General features: G+C 40.6%; 13 non-coding genes across 13 annotated transcripts; all 13 read left to right on the plus strand.

The window, feature by feature from the left end:
- The first annotated feature begins 2697 nt into the window (after positions 1 to 2697).
- On the plus strand, positions 2698 to 2779 carry TRNAL-UAG (transfer RNA leucine (anticodon UAG)). Its single transcript has one exon. It is a non-coding gene; the product is annotated as a tRNA-Leu (tRNA).
- Positions 2780 to 3018: 239 nt separating this feature from the next.
- Positions 3019 to 3100, plus strand: TRNAL-AAG (transfer RNA leucine (anticodon AAG)). Its single transcript has one exon. It is a non-coding gene; the product is annotated as a tRNA-Leu (tRNA).
- A 2844-nt stretch (positions 3101 to 5944) lies between these two features.
- TRNAL-UAG (transfer RNA leucine (anticodon UAG)) lies at positions 5945 to 6026 on the plus strand. The gene has a single exon. It is a non-coding gene; the product is annotated as a tRNA-Leu (tRNA).
- A 720-nt stretch (positions 6027 to 6746) lies between these two features.
- Positions 6747 to 6828, plus strand: TRNAL-UAG (transfer RNA leucine (anticodon UAG)). Its single transcript has one exon. It is a non-coding gene; the product is annotated as a tRNA-Leu (tRNA).
- A 246-nt stretch (positions 6829 to 7074) lies between these two features.
- On the plus strand, positions 7075 to 7156 carry TRNAL-AAG (transfer RNA leucine (anticodon AAG)). The gene has a single exon. It is a non-coding gene; the product is annotated as a tRNA-Leu (tRNA).
- A 2964-nt stretch (positions 7157 to 10120) lies between these two features.
- TRNAL-UAG (transfer RNA leucine (anticodon UAG)) lies at positions 10121 to 10202 on the plus strand. The gene has a single exon. It is a non-coding gene; the product is annotated as a tRNA-Leu (tRNA).
- Positions 10203 to 10441: 239 nt separating this feature from the next.
- TRNAL-AAG (transfer RNA leucine (anticodon AAG)) lies at positions 10442 to 10523 on the plus strand. The gene has a single exon. It is a non-coding gene; the product is annotated as a tRNA-Leu (tRNA).
- A 399-nt stretch (positions 10524 to 10922) lies between these two features.
- On the plus strand, positions 10923 to 11004 carry TRNAL-AAG (transfer RNA leucine (anticodon AAG)). Its single transcript has one exon. It is a non-coding gene; the product is annotated as a tRNA-Leu (tRNA).
- Positions 11005 to 13488: 2484 nt separating this feature from the next.
- TRNAL-UAG (transfer RNA leucine (anticodon UAG)) lies at positions 13489 to 13570 on the plus strand. The gene has a single exon. It is a non-coding gene; the product is annotated as a tRNA-Leu (tRNA).
- A 1874-nt stretch (positions 13571 to 15444) lies between these two features.
- Positions 15445 to 15526, plus strand: TRNAL-UAG (transfer RNA leucine (anticodon UAG)). The gene has a single exon. It is a non-coding gene; the product is annotated as a tRNA-Leu (tRNA).
- A 1872-nt stretch (positions 15527 to 17398) lies between these two features.
- Positions 17399 to 17480, plus strand: TRNAL-UAG (transfer RNA leucine (anticodon UAG)). The gene has a single exon. It is a non-coding gene; the product is annotated as a tRNA-Leu (tRNA).
- A 1872-nt stretch (positions 17481 to 19352) lies between these two features.
- TRNAL-UAG (transfer RNA leucine (anticodon UAG)) lies at positions 19353 to 19434 on the plus strand. The gene has a single exon. It is a non-coding gene; the product is annotated as a tRNA-Leu (tRNA).
- A 3268-nt stretch (positions 19435 to 22702) lies between these two features.
- On the plus strand, positions 22703 to 22784 carry TRNAL-UAG (transfer RNA leucine (anticodon UAG)). The gene has a single exon. It is a non-coding gene; the product is annotated as a tRNA-Leu (tRNA).
- Positions 22785 to 23361: the final 577 nt, after the last annotated feature.

Genomic DNA, 23361 nt, shown 5'->3' on the forward strand with positions numbered 1-23361 from the left:
TTAAATCCCACTGCTGCCAGTAGTAAGAGTTCCTTAAAACCTTTTTATCTTATTCTTATACATACGCTAACATACAAAATTAACATATGCTTTAATCCCACTGCTGCCAGTATTATGCGGTCTTGAAATGTTTTTGTACTTATTCTTATGATTTTGCTAACATGCAAATTAACATGTGATTTAATCTTTTGTATTTGTATAATTTAGTGGTTTTCAGTTAAGATAAGGAATCTTAAAAATCATGCTGCTAAAGGTAGCATGGCCGAGCGGTCTAAGGCACTGGATTAAGGCTCCAGTCTCTTCAGAGGCGTTGGTTCAAATCCCACTGCTGCCAGTAGGTCTTCAGAACCTTTTGATCTAATTCTTATGATTTTGTATTTGCATGAGTGTGTGGATTTCTGTTTAGGAAAAGACAGTTGATAGAATTATTGGTTTTTCCTATTGTTTAGAGACTTAACCATTTTACAACAGACCTGTAGGTTCAAATCCCACTGCTGCCAGTAGTAAGAGTTCCTTAAAACCTTTTTATCTTATTCTTATAACTATGTTAACATACAAAATTAGCATATGCTTTAATCCCACTGCTGCCAGTATTATGAGGTCTTGAAATGTTTTTGTACTTATTCTTATGATTTTGCTAACATGCAAATTAGCATGTGATCTAATCTTCTTTTGTATTTGTATGATTTTTCGGTTTTCGGTTAAGATAAAGACCGTTGATAGAATCATTGGTTTTTCCTAATGTTTAGAGACATGCCCTTTTTCCAACATGCACTAATTTTAAATGTTGTCAAATGTACTTCACTTACTCTAAGGAAGCCTACTTAATCATGCTGAGTATGACTCAGCAGTATGAGTTCTTGAAAATCTTTTGATCTTATTCTTATAATTATGAAAACAGACAAAATTTGCATGTGCTTTCATCCCACTACTGCCAGTATGATATGTGCTTGAAAATTGTTTTGAACTTACTCTTATGATTTTACTAACATACAAACTTACATGTGTTTTAATCTTCTTTTGTATTTGCTTAAGTGTTTTCTTTCTGGTTAAGATAAAAACAGTTGATAGAATTATTGTTTTTTTCCTAATATTTAGAGACATGTCTGTCATGATATGTACTTTTGCCCTGTCCTGTATTTGAATAATATGCCATTTGATGTATGTAACTGTTCTCTGGTTTCTATTAGCTGTAATTTATGTATTTTCTTGTGCAGGGAGTTCACCTGTAACAATATGTCTCCTTCCCCCAATACTTGCAGCCCTAAGCTATAATGTAATTAAGGTTTGTCAACACCACTAGTGAAGAATAGCCATTCTTTCTCACAGCAGGTGGCTAGTCATATGTACATACTAGATAGACTAAGAGGAGCCGACCAGTCTAGAATCTTCAGGAGTGGGGATTCTTAGCTGAGGCAAGACCCCACGTCCATCTGTGACTGCGGAAGCATACGGGATGAGACTTGAGCTGAGGACATATCTCGTCGTTCGTGAGATTGTTTTCGGATCCCTTGGACTCATGTGGACTATTGCTTTGTTAGCTGGCACAAGGATTATCTGGAGGTGCCCCCGAATCTGTTCTGTTGGACTCGTGGAAGGACTATTGTTTCGTTTATCGGGTGCGGGATTACTGGAAAGCACCTCCAGATCTGTTTATTTACTTGGGCTTATTGTGGACTTCTGGTGGACTTGAAGGACATTATGGATATTTGATGTTGTATGCTCCCTGCTTTAATAAATCTCATTGGATCATCCCTCGGCCTGTTGTCCCTTCCAGCTCTGCTGTACACCCCGTCACAAACTGGTTGGCAGCAGTGGGATCAGAGCAGAAGGAATGGAGGACAAAGGCCCATCAACATTGGGAACCAGCACCGCAGAGTACAAGAGCTGGACTGCGATGAACCTACAAACAAAGGCCCATGAAGTAGGAGTCCGTTTTAAAGGACTCTCCAAGGAGCAGCTAATTGAGGCTTTGGAAGGAGTTCGCCTGCAAGATGACACTGAGGAAGGATCCTCACAGCAAATGGAGGAAAGACTGCAGCCGGAGGTAAATACCCAAAAAAGTCAGTGGGTTGTGTGGTACGAGGAGGAGTTGGCATTTCTGGGAGAAGAGGGCACCATAGACGATAAGAGGAAGGCCATTCACAGAGCTCAGGAGATGGCATTGCTGGAGCAGATCGCTTTGGAAGCAGCTAGAAGCTCCAGACAGACTGTAACCTCAGCACCCACCATGAGGGAACTCCCCAGAGTGTCCCACAAAGACTTTAAGCCCTTTAATGAGGCTGCAGGCGACATTGAGGGCTTCTTCCAGGACTTTGAGCATCAGTGTTGATTAATGGAAGTCCCGGAAAGGGAGCGAGTTCGACATCTTGTGGGGTTCTTAGAGGGTGGAGCTGCTGAAGCCTATAGAGCTATGGACCCTCGGGGGAACTGTGAGTATGCGGCGATTAAACAGACTATTCTAGAACATTATGCTATGTTAAACCTTGTTATCTTATTCTTATAATTATGCTAACATACAAAATTAGCATATGCTTTAATCCCACTGCTGCCAGTATTATGCGGTCTTGAAATGTTTTTGTACTTATTCTTATGATTTTGCTAACATGCAAATTAACATGTGATTTAATCTTTTGTATTTGTATAATTTTGCGGTTTTCAGTTAAGATAAGGAATCGTAAAAATCATGCTGTTAAAGGTAGCATGGCCGAGTGGTCTAAGGCGCTGGACTTAGGCTCCAGTCTCTTTGGAGGCGTGGGTTCAAATCCCACTGCTGCCAGTGTATTTCTACTTTGAAACTTTTTAGCTTATATTTATGATTTTGCTAATAGAAAAATTAGCATGTGTTTTATTATTTTGTATTTGTATGAGTCCATGCTTTGCTGTTTTGCAAAAGACAGTAGATAGAATCATTGCTTTTTGCTTAGAGACCTATCCATTTTCCACCTTGAAGAAGTTAAAATGTAGGAAAATTCACTAAACTTACTCTAAGGAAGCTTTTTTTATGTAGTATATTAGGGTAGCATGGCCGAGCGGTCTAAGGCGCTGGATTAAGGCTCCAGTCTCTTCAGAGGCGTGGGTTCAAATCCCACTGCTGCCAGTAGGTCTTTAGAACATTTTGATCTAATTCAAATGATTTTGTATTTGCATGAGTGTGTGGGTTTCTGTTTAGGAAAAGACAGTTGATAGAATCATTGTTTTTTCCTATTGTTTAGAGACTTAACCATTTTACAACAGACCTGTAGGTTTAAATCCCACTGCTGCCAGTAGTAAGAGTTCCTTAAAACCTTTTTATCTTATTCTTATACATACGCTAATATACAAAATTAGCATATGCTTTAATCCCACTGCTGCCAGTATTATGCGGTCTTGAAATGTTTTTGTACTTATTCTTATGATTTTGCTAACATGCAAATTAACATGTGATTTAATCTTTTGTATTTGTATAATTTAGTGGTTTTCAGTTAAGATAAGGAATCTTAAAAATCATGCTGCTAAAGGTAGCATGGCCGAGCGGTCTAAGGCACTGGATTAAGGCTCCAGTCTCTTCAGAGGCGTTGGTTCAAATCCCACTGCTGCCAGTAGGTCTTCAGAACCTTTTGATCTAATTCTTATGATTTTGTATTTGCATGAGTGTGTGGATTTCTGTTTAGGAAAAGACAGTTGATAGAATTATTGGTTTTTCCTATTGTTTAGAGACTTAACCATTTTACAACAGACCTGTAGGTTCAAATCCCACTGCTGCCAGTAGTAAGAGTTCCTTAAAACCTTTTTATCTTATTCTTATAACTATGTTAACATACAAAATTAGCATATGCTTTAATCCCACTGCTGCCAGTATTATGAGGTCTTGAAATGTTTTTGTACTTATTCTTATGATTTTGCTAACATGCAAATTAGCATGTGATCTAATCTTCTTTTGTATTTGTATGATTTTTCGGTTTTCGGTTAAGATAAAGACCGTTGATAGAATCATTGGTTTTTCCTAATGTTTAGAGACATGCCCTTTTTCCAACATGCACTAATTTTAAATGTTGTCAAATGTACTTCACTTACTCTAAGGAAGCCTACTTAATCATGCTGAGTATGACTCAGCAGTATGAGTTCTTGAAAATCTTTTGATCTTATTCTTATAATTATGAAAACAGACAAAATTTGCATGTGCTTTCATCCCACTACTGCCAGTATGATATGTGCTTGAAAATTGTTTTGAACTTACTCTTATGATTTTACTAACATACAAACTTACATGTGTTTTAATCTTCTTTTGTATTTGCTTAAGTGTTTTCTTTCTGGTTAAGATAAAAACAGTTGATAGAATTATTGTTTTTTTCCTAATATTTAGAGACATGTCTGTCATGATATGTACTTTTGCCCTGTCCTGTATTTGAATAATATGCCATTTGATGTATGTAACTGTTCTCTGGTTTCTATTAGCTGTAATTTATGTATTTTCTTGTGCAGGGAGTTCACCTGTAACAATATGTCTCCTTCCCCCAATACTTGCAGCCCTAAGCTATAATGTAATTAAGGTTTGTCAACACCACTAGTGAAGAATAGCCATTCTTTCTCACAGCAGGTGGCTAGTCATATGTACATACTAGATAGACTAAGAGGAGCCGACCAGTCTAGAATCTTCAGGAGTGGGGATTCTTAGCTGAGGCAAGACCCCACGTCCATCTGTGACTGCGGAAGCATACGGGATGAGACTTGAGCTGAGGACATATCTCGTCGTTCGTGAGATTGTTTTGGGATCCCTTGGACTCATGTGGACTATTGCTTTGTTAGCTGGCACAAGGATTATCTGGAGGTGCCCCCGAATCTGTTCTGTTGGACTCGTGGAAGGACTATTGTTTCGTTTATCGGGTGCGGGATTACTGGAAAGCACCTCCAGATCTGTTTATTTACTTGGGCTTATTGTGGACTTCTGGTGGACTTGAAGGACATTATGGATATTTGATGTTGTATGCTCCCTGCTTTAATAAATCTCATTGGATCATCCCTCGGCCTGTTGTCCCTTCCTGCTCTGCTGTACACCCTGTCACAAACTGGTTCGCAGCAGTGGGATCAGAGCAGAAGGAATGGAGGACAAAGGCCCATCAACATTGGGAACCAGCACCGCAGAGTACAAGAGCTGGACTGCGATGAACCTACAAACAAAGGCCCATGAAGTAGGAGTCCGTTTTAAAAGACTCTCCAAGGAGCAGCTAATTGAGGCTTTGGAAGGAGTTCGCCTGCAAGATGACACTGAGGAAGGATCCTCACAGCAAATGGAGGAAAGACTGCAGCCGGAGGTAAATACCCAAAAAAGTCAGTGGGTTGTGTGGTACGAGGAGGAGTTGGCATTTCTGGGAGAAGAGGCCACCATAGACGATAAGAGGAAGGCCATTCACAGAGCTCAGGAGATGGCATTGCTGGAGCAGATCGCTTTGGAAGCAGCTAGAAGCTCCAGACAGACTGTAACCTCAGCACCCACCATGAGGGAACTCCCCAGAGTGTCCCACAAAGACTTTAAGCCCTTTAATGAGGCTGCAGGCGACATTGAGGGCTTCTTCCAGGACTTTGAGCATCAGTGTTGATTAATGGAAGTCCCGGAAAGGGAGCGAGTTCGACATCTTGTGGGGTTCTTAGAGGGTGGAGCTGCTGAAGCCTATAGAGCTATGGACCCTCGGGGGAACTGTGAGTATGCGGCGATTAAACAGACTATTCTAGAACATTATGCTATGTTAAACCTTGTTATCTTATTCTTATAATTATGCTAACATACAAAATTAGCATATGCTTTAATCCCACTGCTGCCAGTATTATGCGGTCTTGAAATGTTTTTGTACTTATTCTTATGATTTTGCTAACATGCAAATTAACATGTGATTTAATCTTTTGTATTTGTATAATTTTGCAGTTTTCAGTTAAGATAAGGAATCGTAAAAATCATGCTGTTAAAGGTAGCATGGCCGAGTGGTCTAAGGCGCTGGACTTAGGCTCCAGTCTCTTTGGAGGCGTGGGTTCAAATCCCACTGCTGCCAGTGTATTTCTACTTTGAAACTTTTTAGCTTATATTTATGATTTTGCTAATAGAAAAATTAGCATGTGTTTTATTATTTTGTATTTGTATGAGTCCATGCTTTGCTGTTTTGCAAAAGACAGTAGATAGAATCATTGCTTTTTGCTTAGAGACCTATCCATTTTCCACCTTGAAGAAGTTAAAATGTAGGAAAATTCACTAAACTTACTCTAAGGAAGCTTTTTTTATGTAGTATATTAGGGTAGCATAGCCGAGCGGTCTAAGGCGCTGGATTAAGGCTCCAGTCTCTTCAGAGGCGTGGGTTCAAGTCCCACTGCTGCCAGTAGGTCTTTAGAACATTTTGATCTAATTCAAATGATTTTGTATTTGCATGAGTGTGTGGGTTTCTGTTTAGGAAAAGACAGTTGATAGAATCATTGTTTTTTCCTATTGTTTAGAGACTTAACCATTTTACAACAGACCTGTAGGTTTAAATCCCACTGCTGCCAGTAGTAAGAGTTCCTTAAAACCTTTTTATCTTATTCTTATACATACGCTAATATACAAAATTAGCATATGCTTTAATCCCACTGCTGCCAGTATTATGCGGTCTTGAAATGTTTTTGTACTTATTCTTATGATTTTGCTAACATGCAAATTAACATGTGATTTAATCTTTTGTATTTGTATAATTTTGCGGTTTTCAGTTAAGATAAGGAATCGTAAAAATCATGCTGTTAAAGGTAGCATGGCCGAGTGGTCTAAGGCGCTGGATTTAGGCTCCAGTCTCTTTGGAGGCGTGGGTTCAAATCCCACTGCTGCCAGTGTTTTTTTACTTTGAAACTTTTTAGCTTATATTTATGATTTTGCTAATAGAAAAATTAGCATGTGTTTTATTATTTTGTATTTGTATGAGTCCATGCTTTGCTGTTTTGCAAAAGACAGTAGATAGAATCATTGCTTTTTCCTTTTTGCTTAGAGACCTATCCATTTTCCACCTTGAAGAAGTTAAAATGTAGGAAAATTCACTAAACTTACTCTAAGGAAGCTTTTTTCATGTAGTATATTAAGGTAGCATGGCCGAGCGGTCTAAGGCGCTGGATTAAGGCTCCAGTCTCTTCAGAGGCGTGGGTTCAAATCCCACTGCTGCCAGTAGGTCTTCAGAACATTTTGATCTAATTCAAATGATTTTGTATTTGCATGAGTGTGTGGGTTTCTGTTTAGGAAAAGACAGTTGATAGAATCATTGTTTTTTCCTATTGTTTAGAGACTTAACCATTTTACAACAGACCTGTAGGTTTAAATCCCACTGCTGCCAGTAGTAAGAGTTCCTTAAAACCTTTTTATCTTATTCTTATACATACGCTAACATACAAAATTAACATATGCTTTAATCCCACTGCTGCCAGTATTATGCGGTCTTGAAATGTTTTTGTACTTATTCTTATGATTTTGCTAACATGCAAATTAACATGTGATTTAATCTTTTGTATTTGTATAATTTAGTGGTTTTCAGTTAAGATAAGGAATCTTAAAAATCATGCTGCTAAAGGTAGCATGGCCGAGCGGTCTAAGGCACTGGATTAAGGCTCCAGTCTCTTCAGAGGCGTTGGTTCAAATCCCACTGCTGCCAGTAGGTCTTCAGAACCTTTTGATCTAATTCTTATGATTTTGTATTTGCATGAGTGTGTGGATTTCTGTTTAGGAAAAGACAGTTGATAGAATCATTGGTTTTTCCTATTGTTTAGAGACTTAACCATTTTACAACAGACCTGTAGGTTCAAATCCCACTGCTGCCAGTAGTAAGAGTTCCTTAAAACCTTTTTATCTTATTCTTATAACTATGCTAACATACAAAATTAGCATATGCTTTAATCCCACTGCTGCCAGTATTATGAGGTCTTGAAATGTTTTTGTACTTATTTTTATGATTTTGCTAACATGCAAATTAGCATGTGATCTAATCTTCTTTTGTATTTGTATGATTTTTCTGTTTTCAGTTAAGATAAAGACCGTTGATAGAATCATTGGTTTTTCCTAATGTTTAGAGACATGCCCTTTTTCCAACATGCACTAATTTTAAATGTTGTCAAATGTACTTCACTTACTCTAAGGAAGCCTACTTAATCATGCTGAGTATGACTCAGCAGTATGAGTTCTTGAAAATCTTTTGATCTTATTCTTATAATTATGAAAACAGACAAAATTTGCATGTGCTTTCATCCCACTGCTGCCAGTATGATATGTGCTTGAAAATTGTTTTGAACTTACTCTTATGATTTTACTAACATACAAACTTACATGTGTTTTAATCTTCTTTTGTATTTGCTTAAGTGTTTTCTTTCTGGTTAAGATAAAAACAGTTGATAGAATTATTGTTTTTTTCCTAATATTTAGAGACATGTCTGTCATGATATGTACTTTTGCCCTGTCCTGTATTTGAATAATATGCCATTTGATGTATGTAACTGTTCTCTGGTTTCTATTAGCTGTAATTTATGTATTTTCTTGTGCTGGGAGTTCACCTGTAACAATATGTCTCCTTCCCCCAATACTTGCAGCCCTAAGCTATAATGTAATTAAGGTTTGTCAACACCACTAGTGAAGAATAGCCATTCTTTCTCACAGCAGGTGGCTAGTCATATGTACATACTTGATAGACTAAGAGGAGCCGACCAGTCTAGAATCTTCAGGTTGACCCAACCATTGAATAGAAGGTGTGACCCCTACCCCCCTTCATGGGCGGATCCCAGGAGCTCAGATAATCCATTCTTATTTTTGAGATCAGATGTGAGTTGATCCTTAAAGGGGAAGGAGTGGGGATTCTTAGCTGAGGCAAGACCCCAAGTCCATCTGTGACTGCGGAAGCGTACGGGATGAGACTTGAGCTGAGGACATATCTCGTCGTTCGTGAGATTGTTTTGGGATCCCTTGGACTCATGTGGACCATTGCTTTGTTAGCTGGCACAAGGATTATCTGGAGGTGCCCCCGAATCTGTTCTGTTGGACTCGTGGAAGGACTATTGTTTCGTTTATCAGGTGCGGGATTACTGGAAAGCACCTCCAGATCTGTTTATTTCCTTGGGCTTATTGTGGACTTCTGGTGGACTTGAAGGACATTATGGATATTTGATGTTGTATGCTCCCTGCTTTAATAAATATCATTGGATCATCCCTCGGCCTGTTGTCCCTTCCTGCTCTGCTGTACACCCCGTCACAAACTGGTTGGCAGCAGTGGGATCAGAGCAGAAGGAATGGAGGACAAAGGCCCATCAACATTGGGAACCAGCACCGCAGAGTACAAGAGCTGGACTGCGATGAACCTACAAACAAAGGCCCATGAAGTAGGAGTCCATTTAAAGGACTCTCCAAGGAGCAGCTAATTGAGGCTTTGGAAGGAGTTCGCCTGCAAGATGACACTGAGGAAGGATCCTCACAGCAAATGGAGGAAAGACTGCAGCCGGAGGTAAATACCCAAAAAAGTCAGTGGGTTGTGTGGTACGAGGAGGAGTTGGCATTTCTGGGAGAAGAGGCCACCATAGACGATAAGAGGAAGGCCATTCACAGAGCTCAGGAGATGGCATTGCTGGAGCAGATCGCTTTGGAAGCAGCTAGAAGCTCCAGACAGACTGTAACCTCAGCACCCACCATGAGGGAACTCCCCAGAGTGTCCCACAAAGACTTTAAGCCCTTTAATGAGGCTGCAGGCGACATTGAGGGCTTCTTCCAGGACTTTGAGCATCAGTGTTGATTAATGGAAGTCCCGGAAAGGGAGCGAGTTCGACATCTTGTGGGGTTCTTAGAGGGTGGAGCTGCTGAAGCCTATAGAGCTATGGACCCTCGGGGGAACTGTGAGTATGCGGCGATTAAACAGACTATTCTAGAACATTATGCTATGTTAAACCTTGTTATCTTATTCTTATAATTATGCTAACATACAAAATTAGCATATGCTTTAATCCCACTGCTGCCAGTATTATGCGGTCTTGAAATGTTTTTGTACTTATTCTTATGATTTTGCTAACATGCAAATTAACATGTGATTTAATCTTTTGTATTTGTATAATTTTGCGGTTTTCAGTTAAGATAAGGAATCGTAAAAATCATGCTGTTTAAGGTAGCATGGCCGAGTGGTCTAAGGCGCTGGACTTAGGCTCCAGTCTCTTTGGAGGCGTGGGTTCAAATCCCACTGCTGCCAGTGTATTTCTACTTTGAAACTTTTTAGCTTATATTTATGATTTTGCTAATAGAAAAATTAGCATGTGTTTTATTATTTTGTATTTGTATGAGTCCATGCTTTGCTGTTTTGCAAAAGACAGTAGATAGAATCATTGCTTTTTGCTTAGAGACCTATCCATTTTCCACCTTGAAGAAGTTAAAATGTAGGAAAATTCACTAAACTTACTCTAAGGAAGCTTTTTTTATGTAGTATATTAGGGTAGCATGGCCGAGCGGTCTAAGGCGCTGGATTAAGGCTCCAGTCTCTTCAGAGGCGTGGGTTCAAATCCCACTGCTGCCAGTAGGTCTTCAGAACATTTTGATCTAATTCAAATGATTTTGTATTTGCATGAGTGTGTGGGTTTCTGTTTAGGAAAAGACAGTTGATAGAATCATTGTTTTTTCCTATTGTTTAGAGACTTAACCATTTTACAACAGACCTGTAGGTTTAAATCCCACTGCTGCCAGTAGTAAGAGTTCCTTAAAACCTTTTTATCTTATTCTTATACATACGCTAATATACAAAATTAGCATATGCTTTAATCCCACTGCTGCCAGTATTATGCGGTCTTGAAATGTTTTTGTACTTATTCTTATGATTTTGCTAACATGCAAATTAACATGTGATTTAATCTTTTGTATTTGTATAATTTTGTGGTTTTCAGTTAAGATAAGGAATCTTAAAAGTCATGCTGCTAAAGGTAGCATGGCCGAGCGGTCTAAGGCGCTGGATTAAGGCTCCAGTCTCTTCAGAGGCGTGGGTTCAAATCCCACTGCTGCCAGTAGGTCTTCAGAACCTTTTGATCTAATTCTTATGATTTTGTATTTGCATGAGTGTGTGGATTTCTGTTTAGGAAAAGACAGTTGATAGAATCATTGGTTTTTCCTATTGTTTAGAGACTTAACCATTTTACAACAGACCTGTAGGTTCAAATCCCACTGCTGCCAGTAGTAAGAGTTCCTTAAAACCTTTTTATCTTATTCTTATAACTATGCTAACATACAAAATTAGCATATGCTTTAATCCCACTGCTGCCAGTATTATGAGGTCTTGAAATGTTTTTGTACTTATTCTTATGATTTTGCTAACATGCAAATTAGCATGTGATCTAATCTTCTTTTGTATTTGTATGATTTTTCGGTTTTCGGTTAAGATAAAGACCGTTGATAGAATCATTGGTTTTTCCTAATGTTTAGAGACATGCCCTTTTTCCAACATGCACTAATTTTAAATGTTGTCAAATGTACTTCACTTACTCTAAGGAAGCCTACTTAATCATGCTGAGTATGACTCAGCAGTATGAGTTCTTGAAAATCTTTTGATCTTATTCTTATAATTATGAAAACAGACAAAATTTGCATGTGCTTTCATCCCACTGCTGCCAGTATGATATGTGCTTGAAAATTGTTTTGAACTTACTCTTATGATTTTACTAACATACAAACTTACATGTGTTTTAATCTTCTTTTGTATTTGCTTAAGTGTTTTCTTTCTGGTTAAGATAAAAACAGTTGATAGAATTATTGTTTTTTTCCTAATATTTAGAGACATGTCTGTCATGATATGTACTTTTGCCCTGTCCTGTATTTGAATAATATGCCATTTGATGTATGTAACTGTTCTCTGGTTTCTATTAGCTGTAATTTATGTATTTTCTTGTGCAGGGAGTTCACCTGTAACAATATGTCTCCTTCCCCCAATACTTGCAGCCCTAAGCTATAATGTAATTAAGGTTTGTCAACACCACTAGTGAAGAATAGCCATTCTTTCTCACAGCAGGTTGCTAGTCATATGTACATACTAGATAGACTAAGAGGAGCCGACCAGTCTAGAATCTTCAGGTGGACCCAACCATTGAATAGAAGGTGTGACCCCTACCCCCCTTCATGGGCGGATCCCAGGAGCTCAGATAATCCATTCTTATTTTTGAGATCAGATGTGAGTTGATCCTTAAAGGGGAAGGAGTGGGGATTCTTAGCTGAGGCAAGACCCCACGTCCATCTGTGACTGCGGAAGCGTACGGGATGAGACTTGAGCTGAGGACATATCTCGTCGTTCGTGAGATTGTTTTGGGATCCCTTGGACTCATGTGGACTATTGCTTTGTTAGCTGGCACAAGGATTATCTGGAGGTGCCCCCGAATCTGTTCTGTTGGACTCGTGGAAGGACTATTGTTTCGTTTATCGGGTGCGGGATTACTGGAAAGCACCTCCAGATCTGTTTATTTACTTGGGCTTATTGTGGACTTCTGGTGGACTTGAAGGACATTATGGATATTTGATGTTGTATGCTCCCTGCTTTAATAAATCTCATTGGATCATCCCTCGGCCTGTTGTCCCTTCCTGCTCTGCTGTACACCCCGTCACAAACTGGTTGGCAGCAGTGGGATCAGAGCAGAAGGAATGGAGGACAAAGGCCCATCAACATTGGGAACCAGCACCGCAGAGTACAAGAGCTGGACTGCGATGAACCTACAAACAAAGGCCCATGAAGTAGGAGTCCGTTTTAAAGGACTCTCCAAGGAGCAGCTAATTGAGGCTTTGGAAGGAGTTCGCCTGCAAGATGACACTGAGGAAGGATCCTCACAGCAAATGGAGGAAAGACTGCAGCCGGAGGTAAATACCCAAAAAAGTCAGTGGGTTGTGTGGTACGAGGAGGAGTTGACATTTCTGGGAGAAGAGGCCACCATAGACGATAAGAGGAAGGCCATTCACAGAGCTCAGGAGATGGCATTGCTGGAGCAGATCGCTTTGGAAGCAGCTAGAAGCTCCAGACAGACTGTAACCTCAGCACCCACCATGAGGGAACTCCCCAGAGTGTCCCACAAAGACTTTAAGCCCTTTAATGAGGCTGCAGGCGACATTGAGGGCTTCTTCCAGGACTTTGAGCATCAGTGTTGATTAATGGAAGTCCCGGAAAGGGAGCGAGTTCGACATCTTGTGGGGTTCTTAGAGGGTGGAGCTGCTGAAGCCTATAGAGCTATGGACCCTCGGGGGAACTGTGAGTATGCGGCGATTAAACAGACTATTCTAGAACATTATGCTATGTTAAACCTTGTTATCTTATTCTTATAATTATGCTAACATACAAAATTAGCATATGCTTTAATCCCACTGCTGCCAGTATTATGCGGTCTTGAAATGTTTTTGTACTTATTCTTATGATTTTGCTAACATGCAAATTAACATGCGATTTAATCTTTTGTATTTGTATAATTTTGCGGTTTTCAGTTAAGATAAGGAATCGTAAAAATCATGCTGTTAAAGGTAGCATGGCCGAGTGGTCTAAGGCGCTGGACTTAGGCTCCAGTCTCTTTGGAGGCATGGGTTCAAATCCCACTGCTGCCAGTGTATTTCTACTTTGAAACTTTTTAGCTTATATTTATGATTTTGCTAATAGAAAAATTAGCATGTGTTTTATTATTTTGTATTTGTATGAGTCCATGCTTTGCTGTTTTGCAAAAGACAGTAGATAGAATCATTGCTTTTTGCTTAGAGACCTATCCATTGTCTGTCATGATATGTACTTTTGCCCTGTCCTGTATTTGAATAATATGCCATTTGATGTATGTAACTGTTCTCTGGTTTCTATTAGCTGTAATTTATGTATTTTCTTGTGCTGGGAGTTCACCTGTAACAATATGTCTCCTTCCCCCAATACTTGCAGCCCTAAGCTATAATGTAATTAAGGTTTGTCAACACCACTAGTGAAGAATAGCCATTCTTTCTCACAGCAGGTGGCTAGTCATATGTACATACTTGATAGACTAAGAGGAGCCGACCAGTCTAGAATCTTCAGGTGGACCCAACCATTGAATAGAAGGTGTGACCCCTTCCCCCTTCATGGGCGGATCCCAGGAGCTCAGATAATCCATTCTTATTTTTGAGATCAGATGTGAGTTGATCCTTAAAGGGGAAGGAGTGGGGATTCTTAGCTGAGGCAAGACCCCACGTCCATCTGTGACTGCGGAAGCGTACGGGATGAGACTTGAGCTGAGGACATATCTCGTCGTTCGTGAGATTGTTTTGGGATCCCTTGGACTCATGTGGACCATTGCTTTGTTAGCTGGCACAAGGATTATCTGGAGGTGCCCCCGAATCTGTTCTGTTGGACTCGTGGAAGGACTATTGTTTCGTTTATCAGGTGCGGGATTACTGGAAAGCACCTCCAGATCTGTTTATTTCCTTGGGCTTATTGTGGACTTCTGGTGGACTTGAAGGACATTATGGATATTTGATGTTGTATGCTCCCTGCTTTAATAAATCTCATTGGATCATCCCTCGGCCTGTTGTCCCTTCCTGCTCTGCTGTACACCCCGTCACAAACTGGTTGGCAGCAGTGGGATCAGAGCAGAAGGAATGGAGGACAAAGGCCCATCAACATTGGGAACCAGCACCGCAGAGTACAAGAGCTGGACTGCGATGAACCTACAAACAAAGGCCCATGAAGTAGGAGTCCGTTTTAAAGGACTCTCCAAGGAGCAGCTAATTGAGGCTTTGGAAGGAGTTCGCCTGCAAGATGACACTGAGGAAGGATCCTCACAGCAAATGGAGGAAAGACTGCAGCCGGAGGTAAATACCCAAAAAAGTCAGTGGGTTGTGTGGTACGAGGAGGAGTTGGCATTTCTGGGAGAAGAGGCCACCATAGACGATAAGAGGAAGGCCATTCACAGAGCTCAGGAGATGGCATTGCTGGAGCAGATCGCTTTGGAAGCAGCTAGAAGCTCCAGACAGACTGTAACCTCAGCACCCACCATGAGGGAACTCCCCAGAGTGTCCCACAAAGACTTTAAGCCCTTTAATGAGGCTGCAGGCGACATTGAGGGCTTCTTCCAGGACTTTGAGCATCAGTGTTGATTAATGGAAGTCCCGGAAAGGGAGCGAGTTCGACATCTTGTGGGGTTCTTAGAGGGTGGAGCTGCTGAAGCCTATAGAGCTATGGACCCTCGGGGGAACTGTGAGTATGCGGCGATTAAACAGACTATTCTAGAACATTATGCTATGTTAAACCTTGTTATCTTATTCTTATAATTATGCTAACATACAAAATTAGCATATGCTTTAATCCCACTGCTGCCAGTATTATGCGGTCTTGAAATGTTTTTGTACTTATTCTTATGATTTTGCTAACATGCAAATTAACATGCGATTTAATCTTTTGTATTTGTATAATTTTGCGGTTTTCAGTTAAGATAAGGAATCGTAAAAATCATGCTGTTAAAGGTAGCATGGCCGAGTGGTCTAAGGCGCTGGACTTAGGCTCCAGTCTCTTTGGAGGCATGGGTTCAAATCCCACTGCTGCCAGTGTATTTCTACTTTGAAACTTTTTAGCTTATATTTATGATTTTGCTAATAGAAAAATTAGCATGTGTTTTATTATTTTGTATTTGTATGAGTCCATGCTTTGCTGTTTTGCAAAAGACAGTAGATAGAATCATTGCTTTTTGCTTAGAGACCTATCCATTGTCTGTCATGATATGTACTTTTGCCCTGTCCTGTATTTGAATAATATGCCATTTGATGTATGTAACTGTTCTCTGGTTTCTATTAGCTGTAATTTATGTATTTTCTTGTGCTGGGAGTTCACCTGTAACAATATGTCTCCTTCCCCCAATACTTGCAGCCCTAAGCTATAATGTAATTAAGGTTTGTCAACACCACTAGTGAAGAATAGCCATTCTTTCTCACAGCAGGTGGCTAGTCATATGTACATACTTGATAGACTAAGAGGAGCCGACCAGTCTAGAATCTTCAGGTGGACCCAACCATTGAATAGAAGGTGTGACCCCTTCCCCCTTCATGGGCGGATCCCAGGAGCTCAGATAATCCATTCTTATTTTTGAGATCAGATGTGAGTTGATCCTTAAAGGGGAAGGAGTGGGGATTCTTAGCTGAGGCAAGACCCCACGTCCATCTGTGACTGCGGAAGCGTACGGGATGAGACTTGAGCTGAGGACATATCTCGTCGTTCGTGAGATTGTTTTGGGATCCCTTGGACTCATGTGGACCATTGCTTTGTTAGCTGGCACAAGGATTATCTGGAGGTGCCCCCGAATCTGTTCTGTTGGACTCGTGGAAGGACTATTGTTTCGTTTATCAGGTGCGGGATTACTGGAAAGCACCTCCAGATCTGTTTATTTCCTTGGGCTTATTGTGGACTTCTGGTGGACTTGAAGGACATTATGGATATTTGATGTTGTATGCTCCCTGCTTTAATAAATCTCATTGGATCATCCCTCGGCCTGTTGTCCCTTCCTGCTCTGCTGTACACCCCGTCACAAACTGGTTGGCAGCAGTGGGATCAGAGCAGAAGGAATGGAGGACAAAGGCCCATCAACATTGGGAACCAGCACCGCAGAGTACAAGAGCTGGACTGCGATGAACCTACAAACAAAGGCCCATGAAGTAGGAGTCCGTTTTAAAGGACTCTCCAAGGAGCAGCTAATTGAGGCTTTGGAAGGAGTTCGCCTGCAAGATGACACTGAGGAAGGATCCTCACAGCAAATGGAGGAAAGACTGCAGCCGGAGGTAAATACCCAAAAAAGTCAGTGGGTTGTGTGGTACGAGGAGGAGTTGGCATTTCTGGGAGAAGAGGCCACCATAGACGATAAGAGGAAGGCCATTCACAGAGCTCAGGAGATGGCATTGCTGGAGCAGATCGCTTTGGAAGCAGCTAGAAGCTCCAGACAGACTGTAACCTCAGCACCCACCATGAGGGAACTCCCCAGAGTGTCCCACAAAGACTTTAAGCCCTTTAATGAGGCTGCAGGCGACATTGAGGGCTTCTTCCAGGACTTTGAGCATCAGTGTTGATTAATGGAAGTCCCGGAAAGGGAGCGAGTTCGACATCTTGTGGGGTTCTTAGAGGGTGGAGCTGCTGAAGCCTATAGAGCTATGGACCCTCAGGGGAACTGTGAGTATGCGGCGATTAAACAGACTATTCTAGGACATTATGCTATGTTAAACCTTGTTATCTTATTCTTATAATTATGCTAACATACAAAATTAGCATATGCTTTAATCCCACTGCTGCCAGTATTATGCGGTCTTGAAATGTTTTTGTACTTATTCTTATGATTTTGCTAACATGCAAATTAACGTGATTTAATCTTTTGTATTTGTATAATTTTGCGGTTTTCAGTTAAGATAAGGAATCGTAAAAATCATGCTGTTAAAGGTAGCATGGCCGAGTGGTCTAAGGCGCTGGAATTAGGCTCCAGTCTCTTTGGAGGCGTGGGTTCAAATCCCACTGCTGCCAGTGTATTTCTACTTTGAAACTTTTTAGCTTATATTTATGATTTTGCTAATAGAAAAATTAGCATGTGTTTTATTATTTTGTATTTGTATGAGTCCATGCTTTGCTGTTTTGCAAAAGACAGTAGATAGAATCATTGCTTTTTGCTTAGAGACCTATCCATTGTCTGTCATGATATGTACTTTTGCCCTGTCCTGTATTTGAATAATATGCCATTTGATGTATGTAACTGTTCTCTGGTTTCTATTAGCTGTAATTTATGTATTTTCTTGTGCTGGGAGTTCACCTGTAACAATATGTCTCCTTCCCCCAATACTTGCAGCCCTAAGCTATAATGTAATTAAGGTTTGTCAACACCACTAGTGAAGAATAGCCATTCTTTCTCACAGCAGGTGGCTAGTCATATGTACATACTTGATAGACTAAGAGGAGCCGACCAGTCTAGAATCTTCAGGTGGACCCAACCATTGAATAGAAGGTGTGACCCCTTCCCCCTTCATGGGCGGATCCCAGGAGCTCAGATAATCCATTCTTATTTTTGAGATCAGATGTGAGTTGATCCTTAAAGGGGAAGGAGTGGGGATTCTTAGCTGAGGCAAGACCCCACGTCCATCTGTGACTGCGGAAGCGTACGGGATGAGACTTGAGCTGAGGACATATCTCGTCGTTCGTGAGATTGTTTTGGGATCCCTTGGACTCATGTGGACCATTGCTTTGTTAGCTGGCACAAGGATTATCTGGAGGTGCCCCCGAATCTGTTCTGTTGGACTCGTGGAAGGACTATTGTTTCGTTTATCAGGTGCGGGATTACTGGAAAGCACCTCCAGATCTGTTTATTTCCTTGGGCTTATTGTGGACTTCTGGTGGACTTGAAGGACATTATGGATATTTGATGTTGTATGCTCCCTGCTTTAATAAATCTCATTGGATCATCCCTCGGCCTGTTGTCCCTTCCTGCTCTGCTGTACACCCCGTCACAAACTGGTTGGCAGCAGTGGGATCAGAGCAGAAGGAATGGAGGACAAAGGCCCATCAACATTGGGAACCAGCACCGCAGAGTACAAGAGCTGGACTGCGATGAACCTACAAACAAAGGCCCATGAAGTAGGAGTCCGTTTTAAAGGACTCTCCAAGGAGCAGCTAATTGAGGCTTTGGAAGGAGTTCGCCTGCAAGATGACACTGAGGAAGGATCCTCACAGCAAATGGAGGAAAGACTGCAGCCGGAGGTAAATACCCAAAAAAGTCAGTGGGTTGTGTGGTACGAGGAGGAGTTGGCATTTCTGGGAGAAGAGGCCACCATAGACGATAAGAGGAAGGCCATTCACAGAGCTCAGGAGATGGCATTGCTGGAGCAGATCGCTTTGGAAGCAGCTAGAAGCTCCAGACAGACTGTAACCTCAGCACCCACCATGAGGGAACTCCCCAGAGTGTCCCACAAAGACTTTAAGCCCTTTAATGAGGCTGCAGGCGACATTGAGGGCTTCTTCCAGGACTTTGAGCATCAGTGTTGATTAATGGAAGTCCCGGAAAGGGAGCGAGTTCGACATCTTGTGGGGTTCTTAGAGGGTGGAGCTGCTGAAGCCTATAGAGCTATGGACCCTCAGGGGAACTGTGAGTATGCGGCGATTAAACAGACTATTCTAGGACATTATGCTATGTTAAACCTTGTTATCTTATTCTTATAATTATGCTAACATACAAAATTAGCATATGCTTTAATCCCACTGCTGCCAGTATTATGCGGTCTTGAAATGTTTTTGTACTTATTCTTATGATTTTGCTAACATGCAAATTAACGTGATTTAATCTTTTGTATTTGTATAATTTTGCGGTTTTCAGTTAAGATAAGGAATCGTAAAAATCATGCTGTTAAAGGTAGCATGGCCGAGTGGTCTAAGGCGCTGGAATTAGGCTCCAGTCTCTTTGGAGGCGTGGGTTCAAATCCCACTGCTGCCAGTGTATTTCTACTTTGAAACTTTTTAGCTTATATTTATGATTTTGCTAATAGAAAAATTAGCATGTGTTTTATTATTTTGTATTTGTATGAGTCCATGCTTTGCTGTTTTGCAAAAGACAGTAGATAGAATCATTGCTTTTTCCTTTTTGCTTAGAGACCTTTCCATTTTCCACCTTGAAGAAGTTAAACTGTAGGAAAATTCACTAAACTTACTCTAAGAAAGCTTTTTTCATATAGTATATTAAGGTAGCATGGCCGAGCGGTCTAAGGCGCTGGATTAAGGCTCCAGTCTCTTCAGAGGCGTGGGTTCAAATCCCACTGCTGCACTTCAGAACATTTTGATCTAATTCAAATGATTTTGCATTTGCATGAGTGTGTGGATTTCTGTTTAGGAAAAGACAGTTGATAGAATCATTGTTTTTTCCTATTGTTTAGAGACTTAACCATTTTACAACAGACCTGTAGGTTTAAATCCCACTGCTGCCAGTAGTAAGAGTTCCTTAAAACCTTTTTATCTTATTCTTATACATACGCTAATATACAAAATTAGCATATGCTTTAATCCCACTGCTGCCAGTATTATGCGGTCTTGAAATGTTTTTGTACTTATTCTTATGATTTTGCTAACATGCAAATTAACATGTGATTTAATCTTTTGTATTTGTATAATTTTGTGGTTTTCAGTTAAGATAAGGAATCTTAAAAATCATGCTGCTAAATTTAGCATGGCCGAGCGGTCTAAGGCGCTGGATTAAGGCTCCAGTCTCTTCAGAGGCGTGGGTTCAAATCCCACTGCTGCCAGTAGGTCTTCAGAACCTTTTGATCTAATTCTTATGATTTTGTATTTGCATGAGTGTGTGGATTTCTGTTTAGGAAAAGACAGTTGATAGAATCATTGGTTTTTCCTATTGTTTAGAGACTTAACCATTTTACAACAGACCTGTAGGTTCAAATCCCACTGCTGCCAGTAGTAAGAGTTCCTTAAAACCTTTTTATCTTATTCTTATAACTATGCTAACATACAAAATTAGCATATGCTTTAATCCCACTGCTGCCAGTATTATGAGGTCTTGAAATGTTTTTGTACTTATTCTTATGATTTTGCTAACATGCAAATTAGCATGTGATCTAATCTTCTTTTGTATTTGTATGATTTTTCGGTTTTCGGTTAAGATAAAGACCGTTGATAGAATCATTGGTTTTTCCTAATGTTTAGAGACATGCCCTTTTTCCAACATGCACTAATTTTAAATGTTGTCAAATGTACTTCACTTACTCTAAGGAAGCCTACTTAATCATGCTGAGTATGACTCAGCAGTATGAGTTCTTGAAAATCTTTTGATCTTATTCTTATAATTATGAAAACAGACAAAATTTGCATGTGCTTTCATCCCACTGCTGCCAGTATGATATGTGCTTGAAAATTGTTTTGAACTTACTCTTATGATTTTACTAACATACAAACTTACATGTGTTTTAATCTTCTTTTGTATTTGCTTAAGTGTTTTCTTTCTGGTTAAGATAAAAACAGTTGATAGAATTATTGTTTTTTTATCTGTCATGATATGTACTTTTGCCCTGTCCTGTATTTGAATAATATGCCATTTGATGTATGTAACTGTTCTCTGGTTTCTATTAGCTGTAATTTATGTATTTTCTTGTGCTGGGAGTTCACCTGTAACAATATGTCTCCTTCCCCCAATACTTGCAGCCCTAAGCTATAATGTAATTAAGGTTTGTCAACACCACTAGTGAAGAATAGCCATTCTTTCTCACAGCAGGTGGCTAGTCATATGTACATACTAGATAGACTAAGAGGAGCCCACCAGTCTAGAATCTTCAGGTGGACCCAACCATTGAATAGAAGGTGTGACCCCTACCCCCCTTCATGGGCGGATCCCAGGAGCTCAGATAATCCATTCTTATTTTTGAGATCAGATGTGAGTTGATCCTTAAAGGGGAAGGAGTGGGGATTCTTAGCTGAGGCAAGACCCCACGTCCATCTGTGACTGCGGAAGCGTACGGGATGAGACTTGAGCTGAGGACATATCTCGTCGTTCGTGAGATTGTTTTGGGATCCCTTGGACTCATGTGGACTATTGCTTTGTTAGCTGGCACAAGGATTATCTGGAGGTGCCCCCGAATCTGTTCTGTTGGACTCGTGGAAGGACTATTGTTTCGTTTATCGGGTGCGGGATTACTGGAAAGCACCTCCAGATCTGTTTATTTCCTTGGGCTTATTGTGGACTTCTGGTGGACTTGAAGGACATTATGGATATTTGATGTTGTATGCTCCCTGCTTTAATAAATCTCATTGGATCATCCCTCGGCCTGTTGTCCCTTCCTGCTCTGCTGTACACCCCGTCACAAACTGGTTGGCAGCAGTGGGATCAGAGCAGAAGGAATGGAGGACAAAGGCCCATCAACATTGGGAACCAGCACCGCAGAGTACAAGAGCTGGACTGCGATGAACCTACAAACAAAGGCCCATGAAGTAGGAGTCCGTTTTAAAGGACTCTCCAAGGAGCAGCTAATTGAGGCTTTGGAAGGAGTTCGCCTGCAAGATGACACTGAGGAAGGATCCTCACAGCAAATGGAGGAAAGACTGCAGCCGGAGGTAAATACCCAAAAAAGTCAGTGGGTTGTGTGGTACGAGGAGGAGTTGGCATTTCTGGGAGAAGAGGCCACCATAGACGATAAGAGGAAGGCCATTCACAGAGCTCAGGAGATGGCATTGCTGGAGCAGATCGCTTTGGAAGCAGCTAGAAGCTCCAGACAGACTGTAACCTCAGCACCCACCATGAGGGAACTCCCCAGAGTGTCCCACAAAGACTTTAAGCCCTTTAATGAGGCTGCAGGCGACATTGAGGGCTTCTTCCAGGACTTTGAGCATCAGTGTTGATTAATGGAAGTCCCGGAAAGGGAGCGAGTTCGACATCTTGTGGGGTTCTTAGAGGGTGGAGCTGCTGAAGCCTATAGAGCTATGGACCCTCGGGGGAACTGTGAGTATGCGGCGATTAAACAGACTATTCTAGAACATTATGCTATGTTAAACCTTGTTATCTTATTCTTATAATTATGCTAACATACAAAATTAGCATATGCTTTAATCCCACTGCTGCCAGTATTATGCGGTCTTGAAATGTTTTTGTACTTATTCTTATGATTTTGCTAACATGCAAATTAACATGTGATTTAATCTTTTGTATTTGTATAATTTTGCGGTTTTCAGTTAAGATAAGGAATCGTAAAAATCATGCTGTTAAAGGTAGCATGGCCGAGTGGTCTAAGGCGCTGGACTTAGGCTCCAGTCTCTTTGGAGGCGTGGGTTCAAATCCCACTGCTGCCAGTGTATTTCTACTTTGAAACTTTTTAGCTTATATTTATGATTTTGCTAATAGAAAAATTAGCATGTGTTTTATTATTTTGTATTTGTATGAGTCCATGCTTTGCTGTTTTGCAAAAGACAGTAGATAGAATCATTGCTTTTTGCTTAGAGACCTATCCATTTTCCACCTTGAAGAAGTTAAAATGTAGGAAAATTCACTAAACTTACTCTAAGGAAGCTTTCTTTATGTAGTATATTAGGGTAGCATGGCCGAGCGGTCTAAGGTGCTGGATTAAGGCTCCAGTCTCTTCAGAGGCGTGGGTTCAAATCCCACTGCTGCCAGTAGGTCTTCAGAACCTTTTGATCTAATTCTTATGATTTTGTATTTGCATGAGTGTGTGGATTTCTGTTTAGGAAAAGACAGTTGATAGAATCATTGGTTTTTCCTATTGTTTAGAGACTTAACCATTTTACAACAGACCTGTAGGTTCAAATCCCACTGCTGCCAGTAGTAAGAGTTCCTTAAAACCTTTTTATCTTATTCTTATAACTATGCTAACATACAAAATTAGCATATGCTTTAATCCCACTGCTGCCA

The sequence above is a fragment of the Ranitomeya imitator genome, chromosome 4 (assembly GCF_032444005.1).
Source record: "Ranitomeya imitator isolate aRanImi1 chromosome 4, aRanImi1.pri, whole genome shotgun sequence".
NCBI lineage: Eukaryota > Metazoa > Chordata > Amphibia > Anura > Dendrobatidae > Ranitomeya > Ranitomeya imitator.